The sequence below is a fragment of the Myotis brandtii genome, unplaced genomic scaffold, assembly GCF_000412655.1.
Source record: "Myotis brandtii unplaced genomic scaffold, ASM41265v1 scaffold107, whole genome shotgun sequence".
NCBI lineage: Eukaryota > Metazoa > Chordata > Mammalia > Chiroptera > Vespertilionidae > Myotis > Myotis brandtii.
The window spans coordinates 73592-81091 of record NW_005353629.1 but is presented as its reverse complement, the minus strand read 5'-3'; the positions used below and the strand labels follow the sequence as shown (position 1 = coordinate 81091).

Sequence of the window (7500 nt, the reverse complement as noted above, 5' to 3'; positions counted from 1 at the left end):
CATACACGTGGAAAACATACAAACAACAAAAATAACAATCAACTCCATTACATTATCCTTATAGGAGACAAAAGGTGTAAACACCACAGAAGAGTGTTCTTTCCCTATGACCTAGGAAATTCTTAAAATTAAAAATCAAACTAACGTTAAGGAATAAAGTGAGACACTTAAAATACTCTGTAGCCTTAGAGATTCTTTTACCCCCATCAGTCTTGCCCCATTCCAATAGCTTTTAGATAATATATTACACAGAGGGAGTGAAAGCTGAGTTATTATATAAGGCCAAATTATGATGACTGTCACTAGGCTTTTCTTCCTATTCCTTCAATGACTGATTCAACAAAGATTTCACTCAATGAATATATTTATTTATAGTAATGGGGGAAAAGGAAAAATTCCTCACCCTCATGTTTATATTCCAACTAGAGGCCTGATGCACAAAATTTGTGCAAGAGTAGGCCTTCCTTCACCCAGCTGCCAGTACTGGCTTCCCTCTGGTTGCCATCAGGCACCTGGGACCCAGGCTTCCCTCACAGCTCTGGTTTCGTCCAGAAGGTCGTTCAGAAAGATGTCTGGTCTAATTAGCATATTACACTTTTAATATTACAGATGTGAGGAAAGAGACAACATACATGCATATGTACAAAGGTATATACAGAATTAATAAAATGCACGTATAAAATATAATATATATTTATAACTACTGCCTGCAGCAATATAGAAATCCCCACCACTTTCTTCTAAGCACATGTTTCTTCTAAACACAAACAAGAGCAAAATCAATAACATGAACAAGGTTAATTTTGATAATCTTGCCTTAAGGTTTACTTATTGCAAAATCTTTTTCTCAAAATATTCCATTATATAAAAAGTATTCACTTTTATTTTTAAATATTTAAAACTAACTATATATATAAAAGCCCAATATGCAGTATCCACTTGGGAGTTCAACTGGGAGATCGGGAGTTCAATCACTCACTCTGATGTGCGCTGACCATCTGGGGGCGGCACGGACTGAAGGAAGGCCCCGGCTGGCAGCTGGCAGCTGGGGCAGGGAGGCCCTAGCCGGCAGCTGGAAGGCCCTGATTGGCCCTGATCACTGGTCAGGCTTAGGGACCCTACTTGTGCACAAATTTCTTGCACTGGGCCTCTAGTTTACTATAAATGTGTGCTCTGGTTTTCAATATTGATTTGGTCTACTGCCATTCTAAATGCATGTTATAACTGAGCCATGATACATATAAGTGGTTTTCTGGGTAATTATTACATGCCTCATTCCTCAAATGCTTTTCCTAGCCTCTATACCAAAGGCTAAATTGCTTTAATTACCCAAGAAGTGAAATAATTCCTTAAAAGATCTGCCTCTGGGTGTCTCAATGCCATCATGAACACATTTTCTAAAGAGAGACACAAAGGCTATACTTAAGCAGGTAAAAAACATTCCTATGGAAACTAAGTACTTTGAACTGATAATTACAACTTAGGTATATAGTGAGATATATCTTGATATTTATTTCTTGGTGATATAAATACTTCTATACTTATTTACAAAAAAGACATTTATAAAATACCTTCCTCTAGGAATAGGAACATAACTCTAAGGGAAAAAATGGACATTTTATGTAAGAGATAAAAACAAAATACTGAAAATCTGTCTGAACAAAGACATAAAAATTCCATCCTGCTCTTAAAAGATCTCATAATTGGAATCAGTAAAGTTATATGAGAAAAAATGTCCAGAGAGAAGAGTCCAAAGTGATAGGACCACTTATTAGAAATACGAATGTCCTAGATACACAGAATATTGAGCCAATGAGTGGTCTAGAAATGTGCTTGTCGTTGTGTTGTTTTAGTCTTTGTAAGAACTTGTCTTGATTACTGAGACAGCACATGCGAGTAATGATGTGACTGAACTTGATCCCTGAAGCGAAGGACAACACAGGGAAAATTTCATACAAGGTTTCCTTGTATGCTGAGCACTGGTAACTTGCATGGGTCCACGTGCAAATGGGAGCAAGGCTGCTGGACTTACTCTTCGTGTTTTCCTACTGCAGGCATTTGTCAGTAACCAAACGTTAGCTCCTGATATCGGAGGTGTGTGGGTCTATGGATAGAAATGGCCTATATTGTCATTCAATAGATAGCCAAGTGGAGGAGCAAGGAATCTCAACCTTAAATTTGTCTGAGAAATCTAACTAGGCTGAGTCTTGCTTGCTTTCATAAGCAGCTAATTACACTGACATGTTATTTGCATAATAAAATGCCGGTTTGCATTCTGTTAACCTTAAATTAGCATTACATTTACAAACCTGATACTTAGGAGTGTTTCTAAGGTGCTCAGAGTCCATTTGCCTAAGTTAATAGACATTTCTTTCATATCATTTTTCCCCAGTATTGATTGGGGAAATATTTTTTTTTTATGGTAAAGAGCAAATCCACTGTCAAACTCAAGCCCTGTATGAATTGTTAAGGAAAAGAAGAAACCCACTTTGGAATGAATGACATTTAAAACAGTAAGATTTGCATTTCTGCGTTTGTGTGAAGTTTTGCACACGGTCACATTTTTAAAGCCAGCTTTCATTAATTTTATCAACATTTCTTCCTTTGCTTCATGCAAACTTCCTAAGGCAGATATTATATCCAGTAATGTCATCTGCTGATGGATACCAGAGCAAAATATTCTCATGTCCCTAAATTAAGCATCCCATTCCTATATTACTAATGGTCACTATTATGATCTATTTTAAAGAAACCATTAAAATGTATAGAGGTCTGTACAAATAAAATCTAGGTTGTCCCCCTGTAAACACTGATCAGAGGCAATGAAATCAAGACCAACTTCCCTTTCTAAACACCTCGGTTTTGCTGTTTGTGGGAAAGAGCTCTCTGGCGTGTTCTGAGAAAGGGACTTGGGTGCTATGGAGGTGAGAAGAGGTGATTCATGCTCCCTAGTTGTGTTCACACGTGGCAGATGGTAAGATGGCTTTGAGGGGGCAGGAATGACATTTGAAAGGACAATGAGGCACATACTTCACAGACCAAATAGGACTTCTACAGTTTAGTGATTTTTTTTTTTTTTTGTAGCCCGAAAGACACAACGTTGCTTTAGACCTCGCAGTCCCAAGGGCAGGACAGAAGTTAACTCCGCAGATCTGCGATGTGACGTGCAATTAATGCTCTATGAGGCGTTTGCCAGAAAAGAGTTCCATGGTCATCAGTTAAAACACTGATGATCATTTCAATTACCAGCTCATTTCTAGATCTGGGAATATACTTTATTTTGTAAGTATGATTACATTCCTTTCCCAGTCCTCATCTGAGCTGAGAGTAGAAATCTTTGGCCCTTGACTATTCAACAGGCGCATTCTGCTCTCGGAAAACAGAAAAAGGAGGGACCCTCTGGACAGGAGAATATGACTTTTCAGGAGTTTGTCTAAAAGAGGAGCCATTTTTAAGAGGGATGTAGAGACACGTTCGTGTACAGCTGCCCTGGACATGTGTGAGCGGCTTTGTCACATTCCATCAAGAAGGGGTCACTGAGGTCACTTTTTAAATGAAGCCATCAAGTTACAAAAAGACTTTCAAGTAAACGCAACACAAAGAAATCTAAAAGGCGTGCGGTTTCAGCTCTTTGATCTGTTAGACCAGCGTGGCTGCAGCTTGTTTGAACGGCAGAGGAGTGGGCAGGTCAGACCACTGGAGAGGCGTGGGGAGCGAGGTCAAGCTTCCGAACTTAACCCCACACCCAGCAAGTCCAACGCCTTCCAAGGAGAAGGAGGAAGGGCCACGCGAGGTTGTGTCGGCTCCGTTTCTGAATTGCATGGCTGTGTTTTACTTTGGTGTGTTCAGAGCCATGAATGAACCTCCCTTAGAGACTTCCTAGCAGTGATGGCGAGCCTTTTGAGCTCGGCGTGTCAGAAATCAACCAAAAAAATGAGTTCGTGTGTCACCTCTGACACGCGTGTCATAGGTTCGCCATCACTGTCCTAGAGGTCGGGTGAGGAACGTCTCTCCAAGAAAATAGCACCGTGACCTGGAGAGGTCCTTTGTGCGTGCGTGGTGGCGGCGATGCACGTTGATTAACAGGGACAGGACGGGTTCTGTTCCCACGACTATCCTGGTGCAGCAGCTATGGCGCGTTTCCCTCCAGTGAGGGAGTGGGTTTGAAGTTCACGGCTGGGAGAAGTCCTGAGCCCCGGCGTTCTCTGTGGGTCAGCTGCGGGGCGAGCTCAGTGAGGACAGAGGGCAGGGTGTCCTCCACAGCCTTTCCTCCCACATTTGCTTCCCTTTGAGAACCACACGTGGGCCCAGGGGATGCACGTTAGAACTGGCAAAGGTGAGGAGTGGACAGGGCGCTTGACAACACGCCGCTTCCAGATCAATCTCCGTGGCTCTCTAAGTGAGGCGCCTTCGCTGTACATCTTTTTTTTCTTTCTTTTTTTTTTTTTTCGGTTGATTTATATTGTAATTAGGGCAGGGGAGAATCACAGCCAAGGCCAGAAGTGGGAACGTGGCACACATTTTTCATGGAAAGTTTTCCCCCCATAAGTCAGAGCACAAGACGGTATTAGAGGGAAAAAAAAACATGACGAGGAACTAATCGCGCTCAGGAACGTGATACGGGAGAACGCTAAATCATCTGTGATTTGTCTCAATGTATATATTTCAGTTGATTAAAAAAGCACATGGTGAATTGATCTTGCAGCTTATAAAAGCAATATTTCAGCTTCGGTGTTTTTTATTCTTTTTCTTTAAAAATCAAATTATCTCCCAAAGCATTTGGACTGAAGTTTATTAACAAGGCAATGCAGCTCCTAATGCGTCGCAGTGCACTCTTGCAGAGGGAAGGGGGAGCCGGGGCTTTGCCTGTGTACACTGAGCCCGCCTTCGGAAGGTGCAAAAGAACTCAAGGCTGCACAGCTGAGCAGTTGCGGGAGAAAGAAAATGGTTACTTTGTCTTTTTTTTTAATGCGACGTTATTAGATTTTTGGCGGGGGAGCATTCACAGGAAACATTATATTGCTCGATTTTAACTGGCAATTCAAATATTATCAGATTTCCAGAAAAAGTCAGAAATTCAGAGAGACCTAACCAGCTGCAGGCCTTGGGGCTGGGACAGAGGAGATGGGGACAGTCATGAAGCTGAGGGGACTAGCCAGGCTGCTTTTCAGAAAATGTGGTGGAATATCACTTATAATAACCGGGAAAACGGTCACACCTTTGACAACATACCAAATGATGGAGAGAAAGCGATGCTTGAATTTTTATTTAACATAGTAATATTAAAAAAGTGAGAAAAAGAGGACTATGAACCCTAAACCAATATATTCTAAGGGAGAAAAGTATTTTAGGAGTAAGTAAAAAACAAAACAAAAAACTCCAACAAAACAAAACAAACAATTCTAGCAAATAAGACAAAAAAAATAACAAAAGAAAACAAAAAAAATGACAAAACAACAACACAAAAAAACCCCACAAAAAACTGGGAACCCCCCACTTTGTGATCCTGCTAGATTCTTAGGGGGAAAACCTGTGGAGAATAACAGGTCCTAATTTTTAAACAAAACAAACAATTCTAGCAAATAAGACAAAAAAATAACAAAAGAAAACAAAAAAATGACAAAACAACAACACAAAAAACTGGGAACCCCCCCACTTGGTGATCCTGCTAGATTCTTAGGGGGAAAATCCGTGGAGAATAACAGGTCCTAATTTTCCTTTAAGTGAACTAAGTCTTTTCTACCTAGAATTCAATATAAGAAGTAAATAGAATTGGATACTATTTTATTTTTTCTATTTTCATATCTATTGTTAAATAATTAACATACCTTTAATCCTACCTCTGTTTTCCTTCTCAGGGTATAATGTTTTCTCAGAGGAAAAACAAAATGTTCTGTGCTCAAAAATTTGGTAAACACTGAATAGTCCACCGCACTTTTTAAATAATTATAAAGCATAATAGCATATTAAACGGTCTCAGACATTTTGAAAAAAACACACACACACAAAAACTTGCTTAACATTTTAATAACAAGCCATTTCAGACACTTATTGTCCTATTCATCTTTCACCTGCCGGCACTCACTGAGACCCCAAAAGATGTATTCTGGATAAACTCTATTGGTGTGAAGGAAATAAGTTAAAATGAGACCTGCGCTTACATTTCGGCCCTTGTACAGACAGTGTGAATTACCTTTCTCTTTCGTTTATTCATTCAACAAACACTCAGCTGCATTTGTTATATCTAAGGCATCCCCTGATGTTAAGATGGCAGGGGCTGTGGTCAGGAGTAGAAAAGCAGCACATTTTCAGGAAAGGTTCCTGCCACCACTCCCGCCCCACCCGGTAGCTCCCAGTAGACAGAAAGAGACGGTGCCGGGTACAGTATACCAGGATTTTGTGGGTATGTGACTGAGATTCACTGAGGGGCCCGTTTTATTTTAAATATGTTTTTATTGATTTTTAGAGAGAGGGATAGAGAGAAACATCGAAGAGAGAGGAACATCATCAATTGGCTGCCTCTTGCACAACCCCTAATGGGGATCGAGCCTGCAACCCATGCATGTCCCCTGACTAGAATCGAATCTGTGACCTCTTGGTTCCTGGGTCGACACTCAACCACTGAGCCACACCAGCTGGGCGATGGGCCCATTTTCAAGGACACGCACAATAGTAGTGCACGTTGAACTGTAATGTGCTAAGATGTAAGAGTTAACTGCAACAAGCCCAAACAGGACTTACATATCCTACTCTGAAGGTTTGTCCCCCCGCTCTCCCCGCAATGTGTGTGTTCACAACTTTTGCTTAGGAATCACCTTCAAAACCAACGTTATAACTGTCAGAAAGTCTCTTGCTCCTAATTTCCAACAAAAATAGTATTAATCAAATTAATCACTCATTTTACTCATCGTTCTTGGCTCTGAATTTGATTGTTCTAAAAATCTAATCAACACACATGAAAGAGAGTTGGCATTGTCTATACACTTGAAAGTGTATGCTGTGGGTTGTGAAGGTGGCTCCGGAGCTGTTATTAGCAATGTCATTACACCTCACAGTGACTGCTAAATGCTTTGCTTATAGAAGTACAGACGGCGTGCTGCGAAAATATTTAAAACGTGCAACACCGTCCTCACTGGTTTGGCTCAGTGGATAAAGCATTGGCCTGCAGACTGAAGGGTCCCAGTCGATTCTGGTCAAGGGCATGTATCTCGGCTGTGGGCACATCCCCAGTGGGGGGTGTGCAGGAGGCAGCTGATCGATGTTTCTCTCTCATCAATGTTTCTAACTCTCTATCCCTCTCCATTTCTCTCTGTAAAAAGTCAATAAAATATATTTTATAAATAAAAAAAATGTGCAATACCTGACTATTCAGTCAGGAGCACTGACCTCTTTTCCCTTAAACCAGTTCTCAACCTCCTTCCTAATGCCGCGACCCTTTAATACAGTTCCTCATGTTGTGGTGACCCCCAATTTCATTGTTACAAATTGAACATAATTAAA

General features: G+C 40.8%; 1 long non-coding RNA gene across 1 annotated transcript in view; it reads right to left on the bottom strand.

Annotated features, from left to right (window-relative positions):
* Positions 1–7500, bottom strand: part of LOC106726496 — a 20459-nt gene that overhangs the window by 757 nt on the left and 12202 nt on the right. The gene's annotated exons all lie outside the window — the stretch shown is intronic.